Source organism: Amblyraja radiata, chromosome 9 (assembly GCF_010909765.2).
Source record: "Amblyraja radiata isolate CabotCenter1 chromosome 9, sAmbRad1.1.pri, whole genome shotgun sequence".
Lineage (NCBI taxonomy): Eukaryota > Metazoa > Chordata > Chondrichthyes > Rajiformes > Rajidae > Amblyraja > Amblyraja radiata.
This window is the reverse complement of record NC_045964.1, coordinates 13,937,387-13,964,186: the sequence shown is the minus strand read 5'-3', so window position 1 is coordinate 13,964,186 and position 26,800 is coordinate 13,937,387. Positions and strand designations below refer to the sequence as shown.

The window sequence follows — 26,800 nt, the reverse complement described above, 5'->3', positions numbered from 1 at the left end:
TAAATCTGTGTCTTGGAGTTTTAGTTCTCGTTTCCTATAAAATGAACTGCGAGGCCATGAACTCTCTATCTCACTTTTAAAAGCCTCTCCACTTGGTGGACATTCCTTCACTTGCAAACTGGCTCTCCAGATCAACATTTTCAAATTCCTGTCTACTGTCCTTCCAAAGACTTTAACTTGTGAACCAATACTATATTTTCCCATACCCATTTTAAAACTAATACTGGTTCTACTGTGCTCCCCGACTGAGTCTTCAGCTACTTGCCCATTTCCCAAGAAGAGATTGATTGTTGGCAGATTACTTGCAGCTTAAAACATTCCTTGACACACTTGAAAAATTCTCTCCCAATCAATATTGGGGAAACTAAAATCACGTACGATTACAATTATCTCTACAGCTCTGTCATCTCACGACATGTTTGCTTTTCTAATTCCCACTGACTATTTGGGTGGGGTCATAGTACAATAGGGCAGCACAGTGGTAGAGTTGCTGCCTTGCAGCGCCAGAAACCCGGGTTAGATCCTGACTACAGGTGCTGTAAATTCTCCGGATGCTCCGGTTTCCTCCTACCACGCTCCAAAGGTGTACAGGTTTGTCGGTTAGTTGGCTTCTTTTAATTGTAAATTGTCCCTAGTGTGTAGGGTTTATCTCTAAAGCCTAATGTCCTGAGTTCACCTTCCTTGCCTGTCAGCCTTCATGCATTAAAATGCAGTTGAGTATATCAGACTTTGCTCGCTCCCTGTCCTGTCCCTGCCTGTTCTGCCTAGTGAACTTGTCTGAATTAATTTCCATATTTGCCTTAACTTTCTCATCTGCCACACCTCTACTTTGAGTCCCACCATCCAACGTAAATGCAACACGTCAGGCTTTACTGCATTTAGTTATATGAAGGAACAAATCAATACTTGTGCACATCCCGAACAGATTACTTGGAATCTGTTCTGACGTTGGTCTCGTTAAAGAGATAATGACTGAAAGCCATGTTTCTGCAGCTTTTGTAACACTTGGATTGGGGAATTGGAAGATGCGCCTGTGTCCCACTAGATCTGCCACAAGTTCAATGTTTCCATTCATTTTGGTGAAAAGAAATTGAATCATGTCCCCAAGTATCGTAGTTACTACTTTGAATTCTTAAATTATTTCTTACAGTATGACAGTGCAAACTATGCAATGTATATAGTATTTTTGTTCCATTGTGCCAGAAACCAGCATTGTAGATTTGGATTTATTAATAATTTTAACTATATAAGTGTTTTGCATTGTCATTCTTCCCTCTCAGATGAGTGTATCTTGATCTTTAAATCTACAATTTAATCTGCTTTCACTCCCTGTTAATGTATTGCAGACTCTAAAGGGCTTGTCCCACGGGCGTCATTTGCACGTCACGCAGGTGGCGCACGAGGATTTTGAGCATCCCAAAATCCTGGGGCGCTACCGCGCATCACTGCATATGCCACGACGCGCCAACCAATTTTTAGGATGTCGCGTAAATGAAGCCCAAGTGGGACATAGAAACATAGAAACATAGAAATTAGGTGCAGGAGTAGGCCATTCGGCCCTTCGAGCCTGCACCGCCATTCAATATGATCATGGCTGATCATCCAACTCAGTATCCCGTACCTGCGTTCTCTCCATACCCTCTGATCCCCTTAGCCACAAGGGCCACATCTAACTCCCTCTTAAATATAGCCAATGAACTGGCCTCGACTACCCTCTGTGGCAGGGAGTTCCAGAGATTCACCACTCTCTGTGTGAAAAAAGTTCTTCTCATCTCGGTTTTAAAGGATTTCCCCCTTATCCTTAAGCTGTGACCCCTTGTCCTGGACTTCCCCAACATCGGGAGCAATCTTCCTGCATCTAGCCTGTCCAACCCCTTAAGAATTTTGTAAGTTTCTATAAGATCCCCTCTCAATCTCCTAAATTCTAGAGCGTATAAACCAAGTCTATCCAGTCTTTCTTCATAAGACAGTCCTGACATCCCAGGAATCAGTCTGGTGAACCTTCTCTGCACTCCCTCTATGGCAATAATGTCCTTCCTCAGATTTGGAGACCAAAACTGTACGCAATACTCCAGGTGTGGTCTCACCAAGACCCTGTACAACTGCAGTAGAACCTCCCTGCTATATATCCTTTTTCATGGTGATTGATTAAAGGGACAGGCCTTTAATCAATCACCGTGAAAAAGCAGAGTCTTGCTTCTGCCCATCATGTGTGTGTCATACTTTTTCTGGTTCTTGATTTTTCCATCAGTGAAATCAAGTTCCATTGATCTACTGTGTTCAAAAGGGAACTGCAGATGCTGGAATATCGAAGGTACACAAAATTGCTGGGGAAACTCAGCGGGTGCAGCAGCATCTATGGAGCGAAGGAAATAGGCGACGTTTCGGGCCGAAACCCTTCTTCAGTCTGAAGAAGGGTTTTGGCCCGAAACGTCGCCTATTTCCTTCGCTCCATAGATGCTGCTGCACCCGCTGAGTTTCCCCAGCAATTTTGTGTACCTTCCATTGATCTACTGTTTATCTTCCTCGTGGTTTTAAATACCTCTGTTGGATCCCCCTATAACACCCTCTTGCCCAGGAATACATGTCCTGCTTTTCCATAATTTAGCTCCTACTTCAGTTGGTCTCTTATGAAAGATGATATTCAAATAACTGGTTGAATTGGAGACGGGCAAGGTAAGTAACCAAAGTTCATCGATTACATTAGTGCATTCCTGGGAGAAGTCTGAATGATGTTTGACAGAGTTATGGCTGAAAAATAAAACTCTCCATAATGAATTTCAAAATATGTAAAATGTTACCGTGAGTTTTCTCGAACTTCAAGATTTCAAGGTCAGTTTATTGTCACATTTACCAATTAAGGTACAGTGAAATGTGAGTTACCAGACAGCCATACTATGTGAAAAGCAACAAGACACAACCACAAAAGCTAACATAAACATCCATCACAGTGGATTCCACATTCCTCACTGTGATGGCGGGCAGCAAAGTTCAATCTTCTTCCTCTTTGTTTCAGTTAGTACATGTGTGTCCATGTACATTTCCTTAAGTGCTAAGTGAGGTATCAATGTAGTTCACTGTAAATGACCCCATCTTTATCCCCATCTACAAAACACAGGTCGACAGTGTGATGGTGGAGTGCAACTTCCAAACATGCAACTTTTCAATTACTGAATTAAGCTTTGATTTAGATGGCATCATCTTTGGTTTACAATCTGTGTTCATGCCAATGTTTAGTCCATGGGAGCATCTTTTCTTCACAAGTTCTGTTTCTTCAGTCATCTTTCTAAGACTGGATAGATTCTGTTTAGACCACCCCTGCAGAAAGTGCATTTTAAATAATAACGTATTCTGTGTATAAGTTTTTAACCTTGCATTCCCGGGATGGCGGGACCATCATATGTTGATAGAATGGAATGGCTGGGCTTGTATACTCTAGAAGGATGAGAGGGCATCTTATTGAAACATATAAGATTATTAAGGGATTGGGCACGCTAGAAGCAGGAAACATGTTCCCAATGTAGGGGGAGTCCAGAATTACAAAGGCCACAGTTTAAGAATAAGGGGCAAGCCATTTAGAACAGAGATGAGGAAAAACCTTTTCACACAGAGATGTGAATCTGTGGAATTCTCTGCCTCAGAAGGCGTTGGGAGGCTGGTTCTCTGGATGCTTTCAAGAGAGTTAGATAGAGCTCTTAAAGATAGACAGGGGATATGAGGAAATTACAGGAACGGGGTACTGATTGTGGATGATCAGCCATGATCACATTGAATGACGGTGCTGGCTCAAAGGGCCAAATGGCCTACTCCTGCGCCTATTGTCTATAATTCTACGAATCTCCTTTGACCTTTTGATTCCAATATTAATCAGATCACAATGTGATTATCAAACACGATCACACGATCATAAACTTAACACTTAGGGAAAACAAATAGCTGCATCAGGAAATTAGACTATTTTATTCTTTGAAACATTAGTATCAAGATTGGTTGACGTAAGAAGTAAACTATATCAAAAGACGAGGTGTCTAAAAGGATATAAACGCATTAAGTAAAAGTGCAAAATTAGCAGATAGTGTATAACATGGAGAAATTAGTTATTCCTTTGGTAGAGTTCCTTTGGTTCGTTTGGCAGATTTTTATATGGTTTGAGACCACTGATGCTTGTGTTCGGAGAGATCTTGTCAAAATAGAACAAGACAATTATGATAGTGTGCAAGTTCAGCAATTTAATTTTTCCGGTTATAGTTGCAGGAGACTTTGTTAATGCACAGTGCCAATGCAAAGTGGGTGTTCGCTGCCTCTCCTGGAATTTGGTGAATAGTGAAATTAGGAGCTTTGTTTATATTTTGAAGTAAAATTAAAGTTGAATTATTAACACACGTCTCTATTGCCAACACACATCACATTCTTAAAGTGGAAGAAAAGTACTAAGTGAACTGTGAAAAAGGCAGGCTGAGTATTGTAGTTTTTGATTTTCTTCGATTGGAGTTCTTCCAGAGAGTCTTAATTTGCAAACTTCATTGGTTAAAACACAAATTAAGTGTAGAAAAGTACACTCGTAATGCTTAAAATATTATTTTTAACTTTGATCATTTTTAGAAAAGATCCCTTTTCCCTTATACAGACACTCCCCAACTTAAGGGTTACATTGGATAAACCATTACGCAAGTCGGATTGTACTCGAGTTGCCATCAATAAGGTGATAATCAATAATCAAGAAGGGCTCGCAAGTTGCAAGTGCCAATGGCTTTGGTCTGCACCAGCGATCCCTTCACCAGCTACAGCACCATCCATTAATGGCTGTTGCTGCGGCTCACATTGTAGCCCCAGGCCAACAACAGGACAAGTTCTTTCACTGTGGGCCCCTCTCGCCAGCAGCCACTTCTTCCCTGTTGGCCGTCGCTTTGCTCACTCCCCCCTCCACTGCCACCACCACCTCCTCTTGTCGCTTGTCCACTTTGTCTCTCCCCTCTCTGCTGTTGCCTCCTTCTCCCCAAGTGCCGCCAACATATGTTGGTGGAGGGGAGAGCAGTCAAATTAACGGCCGACAGGAAGAAATGGCAGCTGGTGAGAGGGGAGGGAGCCACACGGTGACCAAGCTTGTCCTAGCGGTGGCCTGATGAAAGCGCTGTTAGCCAGGGGCTACAACGTGAGACGCAACAACAGCTGCGTCAACTGGGCGGTGGTGAAGGGTTCTCTGATGCACCTTGTGGAAGATGTTGCCGACTCAGCCAGTAGTTACTCTCCACCACTTCCCCAATTCTCGCTCGCCTTCCCAGTGTCACTGGAAGAGCAGCAAGCCCGGGCAATGCTTTTATATCTATGAAGCAGAGGGAAAGCCCTTGCCAACTTCTCATGGCAATTAACACTGGTCATTCTGGAAATGGGACCACTATTGGAAAGTTTTTACATAAGTCGCCTAATGTGTGACTTGGGGAGTGCCTATACTAAGAAACCGTTACACCAAGTTGTAAGTAGGTTGATGCAAGGACTGGTGCAATTTCCCCACAGTCACCAACACCCCAATTGTACTTCAGAAATGGCAGTGTCAATGAGTAGAAGGGCAGTCACTGGCGCTTCATTTTAAAAGCATTGTAGCAACAAAACTTCACTGAGATACAGTGAAGTCTGAAGAAGGGTTTCGGCCCGAAACGTCACCTATTTCCTTCGCTCCATAGATGCTGCTGCACCCGCTTTCTCCAGCATTTTTGTGTACCTTCACTGAGATACAACTCATTTTACGAAACCTACGTTTAATATATTGGCATTCAATTATATGTAGTGTTCTTCATGGGATTGCACCACTTTTTAATCAACAAAATATTGAATTGTATTCATTAGCATCATTTTAAGTTAAAGTGAGTAGATGATATGCACCAGATGATTTTTAAAGATGTGCGGAAGTGAGACAGTGATGGATAATGAGATAGCAATTGTTCAATAAACACTTGTCCATTTTCACAGTAGAAGAAGAGGACAAAACATCAGTCGTACACGGTGACCTGACAATCAGTTGGTGGAAGGATCATACTGGATTTCAAGTAAAGAAAAAAGTAAGAAAAAGCACAGCCAACTATCAGTTTAATAATATTGGACAAACTCATGGTACTTATCTGGGCGAGATACTCAGAGCCCATTAACAAAGCCCAATAAACTGGTCAGAAAATTGGCATGAAGTTTAAAAACTGGTAGATTTGAATAATTGTAGATTAGCCAGCACCCCTCTGCTTCAGAGCTCGGCAGGTTAATCAAACGGTGGTGCAAGGAGCCCGGGTACATTTTCAAGTCCCTGGTATACACGTTGATAGCTTGAGTTGTAATGAACAGCAGAACAATGGCAGATCTTCAGGACTTAAAACACTTCCAGGTGTCGCTTAATCCTGACCTTTTAACTCAAATGGCTTCAACCAATCTGATTAATTTTATTTATTTGTTTGGTGGATATGTGGAAATCATTAGAAATGTTCCTGTGTGTGGTTATGATCAGCCACTGGAACACTGGCTGAGAGTCCATTAATGTAATCCGTATGATATATTACTTTCTTCTGTAGATGTCAGATGAAATGGTTGATGAGTGCATGATGTCCCGTTCCATTTGCAAATCCTCACGATGGAACACGGCCTGCAGTCAAATGTGCTTCTCATTGTGATTGAAGCATTGAATTTACATCTGTGCAGCATTGATGCAATGCAATACTTGTGTCAGCCAACAAAGTTTGCTTTGACAGCCATGACCAAAACGGGTATAAAAACATAAGAAAAATCACGAATAGGCCATTCAGTCCTTGTGTAGATATTTTATCGCAGCACCATTATGTTGTACTAACCCCTTCTTGCGTCAGGGTAGATAATCCCCAGATCCTTATTGGAATCTATCCCAGGTAATGAGAGGCAAGAGAGGAGATGACATGGTCCTCTCTAGCCACAGCTGGTCCCAGAGGAAGAGAGAATAGCCAATGTTGTTCCTTTGTTTAAGAAGTAAACTTAATCAAAGAAATTATAGGCTGGTAAGCCTGTAATCTTATCTCGTCAAGATAAGATTTACTTGCATTTGGAAGAGAATGGGATAATTAGCGACAGCCAGCAAAAGGTTTGTCTGCGTTAAGTTATATCTAACGAACTTGATTGGGCTTTTTGAGATGGTGACGATGATTGGATAGGATGAGGCGGTGGGTGTTATTTACATGGATTTTAGTACGGCATTTAATAAAGTTCCTCATCGTTGTAGACACACTTAAGGTGCAAGAGATGCATCGTGACTTGATAGTTTGGATTGTGACCTATCTTACCCATAGAAGACGGAGGGTACAATGAAGGACTCAAAGTGCTGCACTTACTCAGCAGGTCAGACAGCATTCCTGTACAACATAGATAGTCAGGTCATGATTGCTCTAGTTAATATTACCATTCAGTTGGCAACAATTTAGGAAGATATCTTGCCAACTGCTTTAGGTGTAATTAAGAATGAGAAATGTATACTTGCCGGGAAATAGTCAAGGCCCAGGGACAAATAAAAGATTGAGTTTGTATTATGTCTTAAGTGGAGCAGGTCTGAGGTTAAAAAAGCTTGAGGGAACTTGCAGCAGAGGTTCTGTAAATGGTACTGTAAATAGCAGTGCTCAATTATAAGAGGTCAAATGTCAGTATGCCATTGAGCTTTGAAGATTGAGGGATCGAGGTATTTGTAATGTTAGACTTCTGAATATGGTTGCTACTGCGGTTATTTTCTCTGGGGAAATTCAGAGCAAGATGCATTAAGAAACCTGAAGCAGGATATTTACAGGTGAAATTGCAGAGTGCATTTTTTTTTTCACGGGTACTGGAAGTATAACCCTTTTAATATAAAAGCATGTCCAAGGTTCGGCTGGATAGCATTTTAATTTGCTGGGTCATTTAAGGGCATGGAAATAAAAGTGCTAAGTAAAGCTGAAAAGCTTGCTCCTGAAGGCACAAACTGCAGATGCTGAAATCTTGAGCAAACACAAAGTACCTGAGGAACATCAGGCAGGCAGGCATCATCTGGGTAGGGAATGGCAGGTAACTTAGATTGGGACCCTTCATCCGTCAGTCTGAAAACAAGCCTGTCCATTCCCTTCCCAGATGCTGTCCGACCCCTTGAATTTCTCCAGCTCTTTGTTTTGCTCAAATTTGTTCCTGGTTTCATACTGAAGGAATGGTTGGTGGGCTGGTTTTTTTTGAGGTGATTTCAATGGACTGAAGTCCATGAAGCCATTCTTAACTAAGAATTTCTATTCTTTCCACAGTCAACTAACTAATTGTGACTGAGATTAAATTAATCGCCTGCAAAAAGCTTTCTGTGAGAATGAAGCATAACCACAGACCACGTTAGAAACATTTCAATCTATGCCTACACTCCAGAGCCAAATTTACTCTGTTTAAGTCATCAAGTATGATGCTTGCATATTGCATGTTCAGAGACAATTCCAAATTATTGTTAATTTGTTCACTGAAGAGAATGGATCTTACCCTAAATATGGGAAAAAGTTCATCTTTTAATCTGCTCCTGGAGCACTATATTGCCCTTGAAATCCATGGTGATTCCTTGCAAAACATGGATAACTTCCCATGTCCTGGTAAAATATTGATAAATAGAAGCAGGAGTAGGCTTTTAGTCACAATGAACTTCCACCACCATTCATCAAGATCACAGCTGGTGGTCCACCTCGGCATAATTTTTTCCCACATTTCATTAATTCCCTTAATATATTCTGGGAAGCACCATGGTGCTGCAAGTGAAGCTGCTGCCTTGCAGTTCCAGTAACCAGAGTTCGATCCTGACCTCTATTATTTGTGTGGTGTTTGCATCGTCCCGCTGTGAATTTAATTAATTTAAAACGTATTCATTCATTCTGTGACTGCGAGTTTCCTCTGGATGCTCCAGGTTCTTCCCTGAGCTCAAAGATGTGAGGGTTGATAGGTTCATTGGTCATTGTAAATTACCCCAAATATGTAGGTGGAAGGTGGAGTCTGGGTGGGGGTTGGAGGGATGGAGTGATAGGAACATGTGGAGAATAGATTGCAGGATAAATAATTGGGAAATGGGACTCCTCTGTGAGATAGCATTGATTCTATGGGCTGAATTGACTCATGCAAAAAGTAATGAACTCACAATGACTCATGAGCTTCCTCAGCCCACCAAGGCAGAAATCTAGTCTAAGAATTTAAAATTATAATAAGATCTCTACTGCATAGTATGTGATTAATTTATTTGGCAAAACTGACATCCGTGGAGATAGTCCAGTGGTTCTTTTGTTTTTTTTTCTCATTTTACTTTTTTTGGTAAGGTGACCAAAACTAAACACAATCCTCCTGATGTGGTCTCACTTACCACAGTGTATAATTGCGGTGCGGCATCTCTACTCGTACTCAAACCCTCCAAGGCCACATAGCATTTTCCTTCCTCATAGTTTTGTTAAATCTGCATGTTACACTCAGTGACGCAAGTGCAAGACTTGCTGTGTTTCTTTGAACATCTACTTTACCTAATCTGTCGCCACTCAGAATATACTCTGCAGATCAGTAGATATCTTCACAATTTTCTGCATTATGCTGTATTTACCATGTTCTCAGCTTGTCTTTATCTTGAAGCATATTACGTCCTTCTGCTGGCTTGGCACACACAAAGTAGTATAGTTACTCAGCGGGTCAGGCGGCATCTCTGGAGAAAAAGGATGGGTGACATTTTGGGTTGGGACCCTTCAGACGGAAGGTTTGGGGAGGAGTGGTCGAAGATGAAGAGCTGGAGGAGAGAAAAGAGAAGGGCCGGCCTCAAATGACCTCGGGCAGGGCGACGGTACTGGTAGGTCCATTGTTGGCTATGGTAGGTGTTATCTCAAGAAAAACGATGTGGAGAACTGTGGAACTGTAAAATGACTAGAGTGGAGGAAGGGGAGCGGCGAGGGGGTGTAAGATGAGGTGACTTAAAATGAGATGATTAAATGTTCATGCTGTTGGATTATAAGCGACCCAAGCGAAATATGAGGTGCTGTTACTCCAATTTGGCTTTATTCTGGCAATGGAGCAGACCCAGGACAGAAAGGTCCGAATGGGATGAGGAGTTGAAATGGTTGACAACCGGGAGATCCCGTAGGCCTGGGCGACAGAGCGTAATTGATCAGAGAAAAGGCCGTCGAGTCTACGTTTGGTCTTGTCGATGTACAGGAGCCCACATCAGGATGTGGTAGATGAGGTTAGAGGAGGTACATGATTGTGCTTGTTCCGTATGATTTAACTGGATAATACACAAACAACATTTATCACAGTATCTTTGTGCACGTGGCAATAATAAATCAATATCAAAATTGGTAAACTTGAAAGTAACATATTTGGTCCTTTCAGCCAAGTGGTTAAACTGACCCTATGGTACCCCACTGGTCACGGCTTACTTAAAAAGATCTGTCTATTCCTACTCTTCAATTTCTGTCCAATGACCAATTTACAGTCCATAGCACGATATTACTGTCAACTGCTTGTTCACTAAAGCCTTCCCAAAATACAGAAGCACCCCAATCAATGATTCCCTATTCCATATTCCACTGACACAGTCCTGCAGGTTTATGTTCTTTTTATAAATCTGTACACTTCACTCAATGCTATTATTCCTTTCAATATGCTTGGTTTTCATTTATGGTTTCCAACATTTTCATTACCATAAACATTTGATTAACAGGTTTGGAGGGTTTTTTTCCCCCTCTTGCACCTCACAAATGTATGCCTAGAGGTTAGGCATGTGTTTGGCGTGTGTTTCTGGTGGAGGGGGTTGGTTCTCGGACAACTTCCATGGTACAGTTCTTTTGGGTATGGCACAGGTCCCAAGTGGTGGTCTAGCGTTTAACCTGTTTTGCTTAATTTTTTAATACAATTTTTTTATTTTTGTTCCAATTCCTCGTTTTCACTCAAAGCCCAGTTCTCTGGTATTTCTGGCAGGTTTGTATCTTAGCGACATAAATACAGCATGGAAACAGGCCCTTTGGCCCACTCTATCTACCCTGACCATCATGCATTCGTTTTTGCACTAATCCTCCACTAACCCTTTTTCTTCTCTGGATACAAGGTATTTGTTTAATTCCTCTGAAATTTCCTTATTTCTCATTAGAATTCCTCTCCCCTCCAATGATGGCATGTGTTAATGATAATAATCACAATGTTATTCAGTTCATCAACATAGTCTTTGCAGGGCTGCCAACTCTCACGCATTGAGCGTGAGAATCATGCATTTCAACAAATTCTCATGCTCTCATGCTGATCACAAATTTCTCACACTCTGTCATGAGAAATTCTGTGATCAACGAAAATTTCGAAACTCCATATCAACTGCATGGGCCGCGGGTGTTGCAGAGCCGGGGCTGAAGGAGTGATGGAAGCAGAAGCAGCGGCGGGGTCAGATGCGGACGGGGAGCTGGGGCTGGCGAGTGTTTGCCGGGCTGGCGAGTGTTTGCCGGGCTGGCGCGTGTTTGCCGGGCTGGCGCGTGTTTGCCGGGCTGGCGCGTGTTTGCCGGGCTGGCGAGTGTTTGCCGGGCTGGCGAGTGTTTGCCGGGCTGGCGAGTGTTTGCCGGGCTGGCGAGTGTTTGCCGGGCTGGCGAGTGTTTGCCGGGCTGGCGAGTGTTTGCCGGGCTGGCGAGTGTTTGCCGGGCTGGCGAGTCGCTCGCTGCAGCTCCGGCCATGGAGCAGCCTCAGTGCAAGAGTCCCGGGCCGTCAGAGGCATCGGAAGCGTTGCGCCGCTGCCGTGAGAGTCTCTATGCCGAATTCGCCCAGGTGACCGGCATGGATCAGGCTGCGGCTCGGTGCATCCTGGAGGACAACTAGTGGCTGCTGGAAGTAAGTACCAAGCACTGGGTAGAAACGGTGGAAGATAGTGGCCTTCAAATGGGGGTGGTTGGAGAAAGCATCCTGCTTGCCTGCTGGATTTTCACTTACTATAACTGCAGGAAAAATGTTCCCGATGTTGGGGGAGTTCAGAACCAGGGGTCACAGTTTAAGAATAAAGGGTCGGCCAGTTAGGACTGAGATGAGGACAAACTTTCTTCATGCAGAGAGTTGTGAATCTGTGGAATTCTCTGCCACAGAAGGCAGTGGAGGCCAATTCACTGAATGTTTTCAAGAGAGAGTTACATTTATCTCTTGGGGCTTGCGAAATCAAGGAATATGGGAAAAATACAGGAAAGAGGTACTGATTTTGGATGAACAGCCATGATCATATTGAATGGCAGTGCTGGCTCAAAGGGCCAAATGGCCCATTCCTGAACCTATTTTCTATGTTTCTATGCTTGAGTATATGGCAATAAAACGCGACCATTTGATTTTGAAGCATTCATGCATGGTGGAGGTATAATGTAGTCATAGAGTGATACACTGTGAAAACAGGCCCTTTGGCACAACTTGCCCACACCCACCAATATGTCCCAGCTACACTACCTGCTTTTGGTCCATATCCCTCCAAACCTGTTCTATCCATATATCAGTCTAACTGTTTCTTAAATGTTGGGATAGTCCCTGCCTCAACTACTTCCTCTGGCAGCTTGTTCCATACACCCACCACCCTTTGTGTGGAAAAAGTTACCTCTTAAAAATACTTCAAACAAAAAACTTATACAATGCACTAAAACATGATTTTAATGCATCAAATTTCAAAAGGTCCCTACCCAAATTTCAAAAAGTCACCCTCCCCTTCCTCGGTTGCTCCACTCCCTCGCCAGGTACTCCCAAGGCCAGTGATCGGAGATCGCTCAGCCTCCCCACTTTCAAAAATGCTCCGTGGCCCCTGGTTCAGACAGAGAGCACTGCCAGATGTGAGCGGGGACTGAGGCCAGTTGTCCGTGATGTCTGGATCCTAATGCTCAGCGCTTCATGTTTCGTAGTTGGCTAATGTTATTGATTTGTAATTAGCCTGATTTGTAATTAGTTGACAAAACCTTAATTTATTCATCCGGAATATCCAAGGGGATGGGATAAGTGTAATATTAAAATGACATACAAGGGGTCAGGCTGTCTGTCACAACATACAGCCCTGATAACCGATTATTTCCTTCAGTTAAATATTGGGAAGGTAGCACTATTGTCATTTGCCACTCAAACATTGTGTTTGTTTATTTCTTTGACTATTTCTAACCCCCCCCTCCCAAATTCCTTTGACAGGTTGAATAGAAATGTCCCCAATCTTGTTGTTTTATTAATTGAACACATAGATAAACATCTTCAAGGAGTGTAATCAGATGGAAACTGATTCAGGTGCGATGTTTAAGAGCTTGTTCAAAGAAGGGGCATATTTTAAAGGAGTGACAGAGATACTTGCAGGGGAATGTGTGAGGAGGTTATTATTTGTCTTTAGTTTTAGCTTGAACCAGGACATCTGAAGATTCAAAGTTTAATATAGTAATTGTGCTGATACTGACTCCAACCAACCATGTAATGAATATCATCCATTCCGGAGGTTTTATTTTTCTGATGCCATTTAAACTTCACTTGCATTTCAATCACCAATGTAAAAGTAATTGGGAATAGGGAGCATTGGAACAAACATTTGCCCTTGGTACATATTAACTGTAATATAATAATGTATGCATGTTGGTAGGTGCAATCAAAACAAAGATCTTTTCATCATTATTGTGTTATGAATACCACAGAAAATATTATGTACTCTCAAGATCACATTTAATAGAATAATATTGCTTAAATATAGTTATTGGACTGCAAAAGAGGAAGACGGCAAAATACTAAAATTATTGGGGGTGAAAATGACTTCAGGACAGTTTGTTAGGAAAATGAAAGAAATGGTAACAGAATACTTATACAACTGAGTGAGTATAATTTTATGGATGAGAAATTGTGTTCAACCAATTGATGACTTCTTTGACAAAGTAACTAGCATGTTAGATAACAAGGAAGCCAATGGATGTAGCAAATTTTGTTATACAAAATTTGGTCTGTGAATAGCCCCATAAAAGATTACTGCATTAGATAAGCACCTGTGGACTTGAACTTAATAGGTTGTCCAGGAGGTCAGATATGGGGCTTTGTGTGGGTCAGATATATTGTCAGTGCAGAGGGGCTAGGAGCAAGGCCAAGTGTGCATCCAGCGTCAAGGTCTGCAATAGTACTAGGTCTGCGGTCAAAGCTGGGACCATGGGAGTGTTCAGCACTGGGAACCTAAGCAGGTAAGCAGCTATGATCAGGGTAGAATAGGGGGCCAGGTGTAAGGCTGGACTCGGGGTCAGGAATGAGGAAGGTATGCAACTGGAGTCGGGGTCAGGAGTAGTTGGTCAACATGGGCCAAGTGTTTGATTATAATCTGATTTCCATACATGAATATACTAAAATCATTCATGTGCTACACCTGCTGATCAGAGCCTGGCTCTACTGTGACACTCCTGAGAAATTGATTATCTACGTGTGTTGCTGGAGAGGTTTCACCAAAACTGTTTGCACAAATATTGTGCAAACCAATATCGGCTTCCCAACACAGCATGCGTAATTAGGTGAGGCCCTAATTACATTTGATCAGATCCGATGTGCAGACAGTGTCATTCATTTGCCTGACACCAGACATCTGAAACAGATGTACTATTCTGAGCTTCTTCATGGGAAATTGGCAGGTGAACAGGAAACTATTTAAGGATGTTTTCAAATCCTCCTTGGTAATGTGTAATATCCCCAATGACTCATGAGAATCTCTAGGCGATGATTGCTTATAGAGTAGAAGCAGCAGCATTGGCATTGAAACTTTAATTGGAAATGCATAAAGCTGGTGTAAATGGCAGAAAGAAGCTATAGTTGAGAGTGTTACATCAGACGGGCCGGGAACAAAAATTGGAAGGAGTGATGGTTAGATGGAGGTTTGGACTAGTAAGTCTCAAAGGAAGAGCAGGCAGGAAGAGGTGCACAAATATGTTGATGCTGGCATGTGTTTATTTCAATGCAAGGGGTATTGTGGAGAAAACAAATGAACTTGGAGCTTGGATCAGTGTTTGGGACAATAATGTGGCCATTGCAGGAACATGGTTGCGAGGCACATGACTGGATGCTCATTGTTTCAGGTGATTAACAGGAAGGGAAAAGAGATGAAGGCATTGTGCTACTAATCATGGAGACTGCCACGGCGGCATTCAGAGAGGACATACTAGAGGGTTTATTTGTTGAGGTGATATGGGTCGAACTTGGAAATAAGAAAGGTGCAAGCACTCTAACTATAGGCTCAATAGCAAGCAGAAGATAGAGGAACAGATATGTAAATAGATTACCAAAAGATGATTGTCTTAGTGGGTGACTTTAACTTCCCCAATATTGATTTGGACTTGCTGATCATTCTGATGACACGTGTACTATTGTCTACCCTCGTTATCATGGAGCTCTTTATAATGGATTTTGGATATAGAGAAAGCATCCCCACAGTAAATGGACACCACTGTCTCTTTAGAAACATGGGCTGCTAGTTATTGAAATTGACAAGCAATTGCTGGGATCAACACTTGTACAATGATACTCTGTTAAACAATGTAACAAACAGCCTTTCGTATTTTAATAATTGCAGTAACAAAATAGCTATTTAAAAAAAACTATTTGAAAACAACTCGTTGTTTCACGGAATAATCGCTCGATGGTTAGAGTGAATTCCTTACTCGGTTATATGTAGCGAACAATCAGCAATAACGTACCCCCCTCCCCCCCCCCCCCCCCCCCCCCTTCTGTTATAGCAAGGGTTATCTGTATCTTGCACATTATCAAGAAACTCTTGGAAATCCTTATACACCCCATCAGATGGATTTCCCATGGCCACCTCTACATTAGCACATTAACACTCTGACAAGTTCAGCATAATTTGTCATTACCTAATCAGATCACATATTCCTAATTCATTTGCATGTCCAAAAGACTTCTAATTCATTATTGAGGGAAAAAATGTCTTCATGGTTGTGTAGAAAATCTGCGGTGAAGAAATTACTTCTGTTATATTCTTGCTAAATTTGTATGTTGCCATGGTTTGTGGTGTTGCTTTGTTGTGCCTTCTCCCCAGCCAATCCAAAAGAAAGTTCAGTCCAATCATTTTGGTGGTCTTATTCAAATATTCTCTTTTTATTGCATAATGAGAAAAATCAGACTACTTGCCTCAGAGAATACTGTCCAGAGCATCTGAAACTTTAGAATAAGCTACAGGTTGTGATGAAGTAGATGTTGATTTCACCTGGCTGCATACATTTTGACCAAGTACAGTGTTGTTTCCATGAGTAAGTTTATTATGTTCATGATTTTGATAGTTTTGTGTAATGTCATAATGTCAACTATTTAGCTGCGGGACAATCAGCAAAACCATTCTTGGTGACGACTAAAAGCAACTCCTATCGTTCCCCCATAGGAAGCTCAACAGTGAAACAGACTTTTTATCAGTTGGCAGCTATTTCATGAAAAGGACTCAAATCTAGAACTCCGATTGGAGATATAGGCAAGAAGTATGAGTATTGCTGTGAACTGTGATTGCTGGTGTTAAATTAAAAGGAAATCCAATGTGCCATATGTTGTTTGTAGAAAAAGAATAAAATAATGATTTGTTTGCCAATATATTTATGTGCCATGAAAGAGGTTCTGGTGTCTGGGAAGTTGCCAGAACATTGGTACCTCATTGATATGTATTTGTGCTCGCAGTTTTATCATGTGCTGAATCTGTGGAATTCTCACAATGTGCTGATCATTTGATACAAAATTCGCAGCTTTTTAAAGGACATATAAATTACCCAAGTATCAATTTCACAGCAGTTAGAAACTTAAAATCAAGAGGAAGTTATAGTTGATAGCTCAGCAATTGAACTGGATAAAAGGAAGCTAATAGAATAGTGTATGATTAGATGGGAATGATAGAATGATAATAGATAATGCTACACGACGTCTACTTGCCGAATGACGCTGTGTTACATATGAAGACATTATACATTGAAGTTTGCCTGAACTTTCATCAGTTTGAGGAAAGTCGGCCCGACATGAGCACGTGAGGAGAGTTGCAACACTGCTCGGGAAAGCTTTGTGTTTATGAGATGCAAAGTGCTTAATGAAGGGTGTAAGCACATGTCTAATAAACAGAAGTTGGAATTCGACCGAGTGATTAAGCATAGTTGTATGTACACAAAATTGCTGGGGAAACTCAGCGGGTGCAGCAGCATCTATGGAGCGAAGGAAATAGGCGACGTTTCGGGCCGAAACCCTTCTTCAGACCCTCTTCAGACAGCATAGTTGTGTTTTGTTTATTTTGAAATAAAGATCCTTCTATGATTAAATTGCATAGAATTAATGAGACCATTAGGCCATTATGACTGCCAGTTCTTGGAAGAGTCAAGTACTAGTCCGACCCTCTTGATTTTTAACTGATCTGAAATGTTCTTTAAATCATGAATCAATGACCTTTTCTGGAGATTGCTATAGAGTTGGTTGCCACCACCCTTCAAGACATTACATTCTCTATCATTACAATTCACTTAGCAATTTTTTTCCTTTTTTACATCTGGATCTTTTGCCAGTTAACTAAAATATCGGTCCTTTGGTTACTTATTTCAATGGTGGTTTCTTAATTACTGCATGGAAATTGTAAAAAAAAATTATCTTTAAAAAAAAATCTAAAATCTCTAAATATAGATGTTTACTCTCTTAAAATGTTAGTGTAATCACTATCTTACCTGGTTGCTTTCTTGAAATGATCTTCATTTTTATTTGGCCAAAAACCTAATGGCAATGACTTGGAATGTTGATAACTATCCCCCGGTCAGTCACAAGTGCCAAATGTGGATGTGTGGTTGAACTGTGATATTCTCTGTCACAATTGCTCTCCACTCATTAATCGTACTACAATGCCAAAATAATCCAACTTTTCTTTTAGCTACATTCATTTTAAACTGTTCTCCTGTTTCCTCTGCCTCCATTCCACAAGTGCAAGGAGCTTATTATGCTTTAGTGCTTGGTTTCACCTGTCATTTCAATTCCCAACTTGATCCATTGAGCAGCAATTCATCAAAGGTTCCACGTGCCCTGATTTAACCGTTGCATTTAAAAAAAACTAAAATGCGGTTTTGGAAGCTCGTCTTATTCAGAATACCCAGCTCCTTCAATCGGATTTTTAAATTGTCTACTACCGATCACCTCCCCCCTCGGCTCTATTGTTACCTGATATAGTGTATAATTCTTTGTCAAACAGCTGCATGGTTCCATTAACTATCCAGTTTTGTGGTTTGTGGAATCCCCAAAAGGCAGCTATTATTGGCCTTGCGTTATCCTGGCTACATTACTGCTCCCTTGGCAGAATTGTTCAAAAAGACAATGCCAATCTCCGCTCATTAATGGACGACACCTGGCTCTTCCACAACAACCATTAAGCCCTCTGTTTGTCCAGGTTGCCTGATTATTTCTTGACAACTCTGTTTGCAGGACTGTAATTTAAATATTGGTAAGACTGCAGCTCTAGTACAGAATATAATGTTACAGCATTACGCTGTTTCAGTTAGGGATATCAGCAGGTTAAGTTTGTCGCCAGGTGACGTTGGTGGTCGCCGGGTGCTGACTTCGGTGAATTCCATTGACGACTACCTACTTCAACCGGCAGGTACCGGCGACTGAATTGTCTTCAGTTGTGGCCGACAGGGTCGTTGCTTGTCGTAGCTTGTCGCAGGTGGACATAGGTTGACTTTGGTTGTCGTAGGTGGAAGTCCTAATGGGTAGCCGGTTGTCGGTAGCTTGCCGTAACTTGACGTCGACTAGGTGGTATGTTGTCGTAGCTTGTCCACTGTGCCATCCCCAAAACTAAACAAATTATAATAATCATTCAGCAGTTGATTCCAGCCTGTTTGGCCTGTAACTTGGAAAACCACTTGCAGTATCTGTCTGATTTTATCTCTTGATTACTTGTTTATTATTTTTTTGGGTGAGATATTTCTAGCTATTTTACTTGAAACGTAGGATGGGCGTAAAACACAATTATTTTTGCAGTAGTCATCAGAGAGGAATGAGACTTTGTTCCAAATATGTTGCAGAATTAATAAAGAATATTCATGTTGGTGCTGGCCTTTGGACCCACCTGTATCTGATAACGAGTGAATCGTTAACATTGTTTCTCTGATTGTTTGGTAGAGCTCAAGAATATATAAAAGTGAAATGCCAAAGTTAATACTAATTAGAAACAAGGCTGTCCTGTCCAATTTAATGTTATGCAAATAAAGTGCAATTTATAGGGTGTTTCATACATTTAAAATCCAGGGCTACAGTCAGAGTCCGATTAACACAGCTGTGAGGAAATCTGTGCTGCTTTATAATCAAAATACTGCAAGTAAATGTTTGGGTTGGAAGCTAACAATTGGACAGTGTGTTAAATGATAACCCCTTAAATAGATTTCATCAAGCAGCCATTCAAAATAATTGATCATTAATGGTATCCTTCATGTTTTGTGGTCACCAGAATGTTTAGCTTTTGGAAGGTCATTGAAACAATTCCTAGTGGTGCTTTGCATTGGTACTGGTGAGGAAGACAGATAAATGAGCAGATACACTGTCTTCTGCAAAGAACATTTATCCTATCCTGACTTTATTCTGAAATTCACAAACTACCCGAAACTGCAACACCAGCAACTAACTAAAATTGCAGAAGTTTGGCCTGTCTGCCAAAAACAGGGCTATAAACCCCTTTTTAACTATCTCCAGAACCACTGCAATTTTCCTGTTAATGCATTGGCTTTGGCCATACTTTATTCTGGTCACTATATTATGGTGTCATGGGATGTCTTGCGTTTCTGAAGAGTAGATGAAGCTTCATTTGTCCAAAAGAGAGAATCGTCTACAATGTACTGCCATCTAGGTAACAGTCCATGTAGTTAAGATTCAGGAGTGGAATAGAAATGAAACATTTAAACAACTGACAGCAGGACGAATGTGGTCCAAACTTTGTATTAGGTCAGAAGTAGAAACAAAGAACTGTAGATGCTGGTTTACAAAAAAGACCCAAAATGCTGGAGTAACTCAGCGGATCAGGCAGCATCTCTGCAGAAAGTGGATAGGTGATGTTTCGGGTGGGAACCATTCTTAAGACTGAAGGGTCCCAACCCGAAATATCTCCCATCCACGTTCTCCAGAGATGCTGCCCGACCCACTGAGCTACTCCAGTACTTTATTAGTCCACTCCTTCGAAAATGTGTCTGCGTGCACGAGACAACTTAGTTATCTATGCTTTGGCGCAGATGTTTCATCAATACGGTAACATGTGTGAGGCTCTTTTTAAAGTAGTTATTTTAAAATATTCTGTTGACCTTTTGGTCTTCAATTTATACAGTTTTCTCATGTGAACTGGCACCACCTGTGGTCGTAACTGGAGGTTTTATGGCTTAGACATTTGAAGTATTTCAGTAGCAGTTACTTTTAGATGAAACATTAATTCCTTGAAAAGGCTTTGCAGAAAATTACTGAATTAGGAAAATTGCTGATATCAATGTGGGTGAAAGGAGGGCAGGGAAATCAGAGGTGTTGAGATATTTTTGCAATGCTTTTGTTTATTTACTTGTTTGGTCTGTCAAGGAGATGGATGGTGTAGTTTTAGGTCATGTGGTGAAACCTCTCTGAATGCAATCTGACCACTATCTTGTGCTCAGAACAGAAGAAATAGTGTCCTTGAGACTCTTGAAAGGCGCCCATAAATAAAATGTATTATTATTATTACTCAGCCATTTAGGATTGCTGCACTGTTCTTTGGGATCATGCTGAAACTGTGTATGAATTCCTTCTCCTGCTCCCATGTCATTTTACTTTCCGACCAAAAACCACTGTGGAACATAGTCAATTACTGAGACCAACGCCTTTGAGACTTTGACCCCACCCGGGGAACTCTGCCTTCATTTCAAGTTTCTTAAGAATTTCACAATTTATGCAGCAGCATGACTCCGATAAACAAATAAAAAACACAAATTTAAGGGCCTGTCCCACTTAGGTGGCTTTTTAGGCGAGTGCAGGGGACTCTGCGCTTGCCACATGATCGCCACATGTTCGCTGGTGGTCTCTGGTGAGTCTCCTTCATGGTCGCGAGGAGTTCCCGCAATCTGGGAACTAGTCGCTGTTTCAGTATGGTCGCAGCAAATTTTGGGTTGAAACATTTTCTGCGACCAAAAATTGGTCGCCATGGAGAAAATCGGTACTTTTGTAGTCGAAGGTGCAGTTGTAGTGGGGTCGCCATGTAGTTGTAGGTAGTCGAGGTAGTCGTAGGTAGTTTTAGTTAATCGCCTTTGCTGACCAGACATTTTCATTGGCTTATTGGGGGGAAAAAAGTAAGCAGGCGTTTTCAGAACCAAGGATAACCGACCAGTAATGTTAAATGTACGCCGAACTTCACAGCTGTGTATCTCTGGCTTATTAAAAAGTTGGCTGGTTTCTTAAGTGTCTCCCCTCTTCCTTTCCCCCCCCCCCCCCTTCTCCCCTCCCCCTCTTTTAAAGGATTTACCTTACACTGTGCTAGCCATCTTAACCTTCCTGTTCATCGCGGTGTGTCCGTATCACCTTGGCTTTGCAGCGTGTGAATTTCAGACAGCGCTCCCCCGCTTTCCCTGGCCCCCGCCTTTGCGGTGTGTGCGTGTGTGTTCCACTCTGACAGTCACCGTTCCCGTTCCCAGTTTTTCAGGCGAGTGCCGCGAACTTGACAGTCGCCGGCAGTCCGCTGAAAAATCGCCTAAGTGGGACAGGCCCTTAAGCACAAGTATGCAAATGCTACAGATTGTGAAAAGAAAAAGACTGCAAAACACAATTTTTTTTAAAACGACAAGTTCATGGTAGTGCGAGAGGTGAGCTGTCGTGTTCCGTTGCACAGATAGGATTAGAATTGCGCTGATCGGTTCAAGATTATAAACTCATCTCATTCCATCCAAAAAAAATGCCATACCAGAGTCCATCTGGTGCACAATTTCTGAACTCCTACACAAACCTATCCTTCCTTGGGTAGATTCAATTGCCCTTTATTGTCATTCAAACAAGCAAGGTTTGAACGAAATTTCATTCCTGCAGTCATAACAGCAAAAAAATACCAAAACACACAATTAACACAATTCCACATAAACATCCATCACAGTGAATCTCCAAACACCTCCTCACTGTGATGGAAGGCAAAAGTTTTATCTCTCCCCTGTCCTTTGTTCTTCTCCTGCGGTCAGGCAGCCAAGCTGCAATATCGAGGCGACCGGGGCTCCCGATGTTAAAGCCCACGATGGGCGATTGTAAGTCCCCCGACCGTTAATGCCGCGCCGAGCAATGTAAGGCCCTGCTCCGGGCCGATTCAAACCCTCGATTCGGGCGGGAGAAGTTGCCTTTGCGGGAGCTCCAAAAATCGGTCTCCACCAGGGACCTGCGAGCTCCCGACTCCACCGTCCACAGGGCCCACGGCCGAAGCTCCGAAGTCGGGTCGCAGCCGCAACCGCAGCGCCGCCACAGCTCCGAAGTCAACCAGATGGTGAGTCCGCAGGCTCTACGGCTGGAGCCCTCAGGTCGATCCCGGTTGGAGGCCGCCAGCTCCACGATGTTAGGCCCAACGACAACGGAGACACGACAAGGGAAAAGTCATGTCCCCCGTCTAGGGAAGAGATGAAAAAGTCTCCAAAAAACTTGCAAGATAAAGTAGGTTGGGAGATCAGGATCACAAGTTTGAGATTGCCCTTGATCTTGGGGAAATAAAGCAAAGCAAGTATGGAAGAATCAGTGGGGGGCATTTTGGGTGTGGTGATCATAATTTCAAGTCAAGGTAGCTATGGAGACGGACAAGATTGGGTTCTAACTTTAGTTGGGAGAGGGGTGGAGGCCGATTTCAAAAACATAAGACGAGACTTGGCGAAAGTCAAAGTAAGAGCAGCTGCTTGCACTCAACAAGTAGGAGCCTGTTAAACAGGAGATGATGGGAATTCAAAGCCAACATTTTCCTTTGTGTGAGGGGTAACAGTTGCAAGATGAGGAAACCCTGGACGACACAGGATATTGAAGGGTTGAATTTTAAGCAAAGGACTAATGTGACCGTATAGACAATTGAAAACATCAGACTTTCGAGGAGTGCAAACGTTATCAGAGTATTCAATAAAATAAGGAGGGCAAAAGGAACCCATGGAAAATCAGTTGCAGACAAAGTTCATCCTTCAGTGTGAAAAAATGGGAGAGTTTGAACGCAGTGTGATTAGCCAAGTCAGCTGAAGGCAGTTAAGGTGAGCAGGACATTTTGAAGCTAATCACTGGACTGGTTGCAGCTGGTTGCAGCATCCAAATTGGTAAATTAAGAAGCAAATTAAAAGAAGGCACTGTGGAGCAGAGGGGCCTATTGGGAGAGAGGCTGTGTGGAGGTCATGTGCAAGTCTTTGGCTCGCTCGGGAGTCTTCGATCAGGAGGCTATCAGAGACAGATAAAGACAATCTGCCCTTTTGTGTAACTCTCGTTATTTAATTATTGGTTTAGTTGCAGTGGCGATGGCAGGTAAGTTAGTACAATGCTCCTCGTGCAAGATGTGGGAAGTCCGGGAAACTGCTGGCACCCCCGATGACTACACTTGTGGGAATTGTCTCCAGGTGCAGCTCCTAAAGATAGTGCAGGGAACTGGAGCAGCAGCTAGATGACATCAGGACCATCTGGGAACAGGCCATTAGTGAGGTCATCACACCAAAGGTTCAGGAAGAGAGAAGGTGGGTGACTACGAGGAAGGGAATTAGACATGGAGTGCAGGTGATCCCATTGGCCGTACCTCTTCAAAACAGGTACACTCTCTTGGATACTGTCGAAGAGGACGACAGACGCATCAAGGTTGATCAGTAGCAGGCAGGGCTGTGACACCAACCCTGATGCTGAGGCTCAGCAGGGAATGGTGACATCAGGCAGAGCCATAATGATAGGCGTCTCTATAGTTAGGTGTGCAAGCAGGAGATTCTGTGTCGGCGGTTGAGGCTCCAGGATGGTGTGCTGCCTCCGTGGTGCCTCGTAGTGGCTGCATGACATCCTCGGGGGAGGGGGAGCAGCCAGAGGTCCTTGTGCATGTTGGCACAAATTATATAGGAGGAAGAGGAAGGAGGTGCTGCAACATGAGTGTAGTGATTTGGGTAAAAGGCTGAAACGTAGGACCTCTATGGTAATGATCCCGGGATTGCTTCCAGTGCCACTTGCTATTGAGGATAAGAACAAGAAGATGGGGGAGATGAATGTGTAGCTGAGGAGTTGGTGTAGGGGGCAGGGATTCAGATTTCTACACAATTGGGATCTCTTTTGAGTTGACCTATACAAGGATGGGTTGCACCTTAACTGGAGGGCTATCAATATCCTGGCAGGCAGGTTCGCTAATGCTACACGGGTGTATTTAAACTAGATTGGCAGGGAGGTGGGATCTTATACAGGCTCAAGGCAGGCGAGAAGTTAAAGTTGGTATGGAGGGTGACAAGAGAAAGGATAGAGGACAGGAGAAAAGAATGTTGGTTAAATTGCACTTATTTTAATGCAAGGGGCCTGATGGGTAAGGCAGATACGGTTTAGGCTTGGATCGGTATGTGCGGCTGGGAATTGTTGCCAACACGGAAACCTGGTTAAGAGAGGGGCAGGACTGGCAGGTCAACGTTCCAGGGTACAGGTGCTTCTGGAGAGGCAGAGATGGAGATAAAAGAGGAGAGGGTGTTGTGTTATTAGCTAAGGGAAGATGTCATGGCAGTGGTCAGAGAGAAACGCTCAAAACGTTTAAGAAACATCAAGAAAGCACGAATTGCCACGGCTTTGAAGACTATGACCCTAATGTGAGAACATGGGATTAATATAATTGTGTGCTGGGTGGCCAGAGGATTAGAGTACGAAAGCCGGGAAACTATGCTGAAGCTTTATAAAATGCTGGACTGGCCTCGGTTGCACTGTTGTTCATTTTTATCACGTTATAGGAAGGATGTGAAGGATATTTAAATAATTCCTGGATTGTAAATCTGCAGTTACAAGAATAGATGACAGAAGTTGGGCCTTTCAAAGGGAAGGCCAAGGAAATATGTTATAGAAATGTTTAACAAAATAATAGAGCTTAACAGAGGGTAGTGGGAGGCTGTTCACAATCGTGCAGGGGTCAAGGACAAGAAGTTGCAAGAATATAACAAAGAAAGGAACATCGGCCAAGTGGGATGTTTTTAAAAGTGTACTGAAGAGAGCTCAGGATGTGTACGTCCCCGTTAGAGTGAAAGGCAAAGCAGGTGAATGTAAGGAAGCTTGAATGACGAGGGAAATTGAGACGTAAGTGAAAAACGAGAAGGATGCATGGGACAGGTATAGGCAGCTGGATGCAGATATAGTGCATCCTTGGAGGAGTTTCGGTAACTAAGGAGCAAACTAAAAAAGATCAGAAGGGCAAAAAGGCGCCAGGAGATAGCTCTGGCGGGTAGCATAAAAGACAATCCCAAAAGATTTTATAAATACATAAGGGGGAACTGGAGAGAGAGTAGGACCTCTCAGGAATAAAAGCCGCCGCCTCTGTGTGGAGCCACAGGAGATGGGCAAGGTCCTCTGAGTATTTCTCCTCTGTATTCGCCGTGGCCTGATCAGATATATCCAAGGACATTGCGGGGAAACTAGAGAGGAAACTGCGGGAGCCCTGGTTGAAATTTACGAGTCGCCCTTAAATACAGCAGAGGTGCTGGAAGACTGGAGGGTGGCAAATGTTGTGCCTCTTTTCAAGAAGGGCTGCAGGGAAAATGCTGGGAACTATAGGCCGGTGAGCTTAACATCTGTAGCTGGTAAGTTACTGGAGAGTATTCTGATGGATAGGATATTTGGATTTTGGCTTTTGGATGGGCAAGGGCTGATTAGGGACAGTCAACATGGTTTTGTACGTGGGAGGTCGTATATCACAAATCTGATTGATTTTTTTTTAAGGCGTGAGCAAAAAGGTTGATGAGGGCAGAGCTGTAGATGTTGTGTACATGGACTTTAGTAAGGCTTTCGACAAGGTGCCGCATGGTAGACTGATCTGGAAGGTTAGATCTCATGGGGTCCAAGGAGAGATAGCTGAATGGATAGCAAATTGGCTCCATGGAAGGAAACAGAGGGTGATGGTGGAAGGTTGCTTCTCGGACTGGAGGCCTGTGACGAATGATGTGCCTCAGGGTTTGGAGCTGGGCCCGTTACTGTTTGTTGTCTACATCAATGATTTGGATGAGAACATACAGGGCAAGATTAGCAAGTTTGCTGATGATACAAAAGTTAGTGGTTTTGCAGATAGTGAAGAAGGTTGTGAACGATTGCAGCAGGATCTGGATCGATTGGCCAGGTGGGCGGAGGAATGGTTGATAGAATTTAATACAGAGAAGTGTGAGGCATTTTGGGATGTCGAACAAGTGCAGGACGTACACAGTAAATGGTAGGCCTCTGTGTAGTGTTGTAGAGCAGAGGGATCTAGGAGTACAGGTGCATAGTTCCTTGAAGGTCGAGTGGCAGGTAGATAAGGTGGTCAAAAAGGCTTTTAGCACTTTGGCCTTCATCAGTCAGAGTATTGAGTATAGAAGTTGGGAGGTCATGTTGCAGTTGTATAAGATGTTGGTGAGACCGCATTTAGGGTATTGTGTTCAGTCCTGGGCACCATGTTATAGGAAAGATATTGTCAAACTTGAAAGGGTTCAGGAAAGATTTACGAGGATGTTGCCAGGACTAGAGGGTGTGAGCTATAGGGAGAGGTTGAGTAGGCTGGGTCTCTATTCCATGGGGCGTAGGATGTTGAGGGGAGATCTTATAGAGGTATACAAAATCATGAGAGGAATAGATCGGGTAGATGCACAGAGTCTTT

At 42.8% G+C, this 26,800-nt stretch overlaps 1 protein-coding gene across 4 annotated transcripts in view; it reads left to right on the top strand.

Annotated features, from left to right (window-relative positions):
• Positions 1 to 26,800, top strand: part of numb (NUMB endocytic adaptor protein) — a 118,262-nt gene that overhangs the window by 39,302 nt on the left and 52,160 nt on the right. For 2 of the 4 annotated variants that reach the window (XM_033026740.1, XM_033026736.1), the window contains exon 2: positions 5,968 to 6,056. The exons of 1 other annotated variant lie outside the window; for it this stretch is intronic. The gene's annotated coding sequence lies outside the window, so the exon portion shown is untranslated. The remainder of the gene's footprint in view (positions 1 to 5,967; positions 6,057 to 26,800) is intronic. One more of the 4 variants, XM_033026737.1, reaches the window with a different exon arrangement.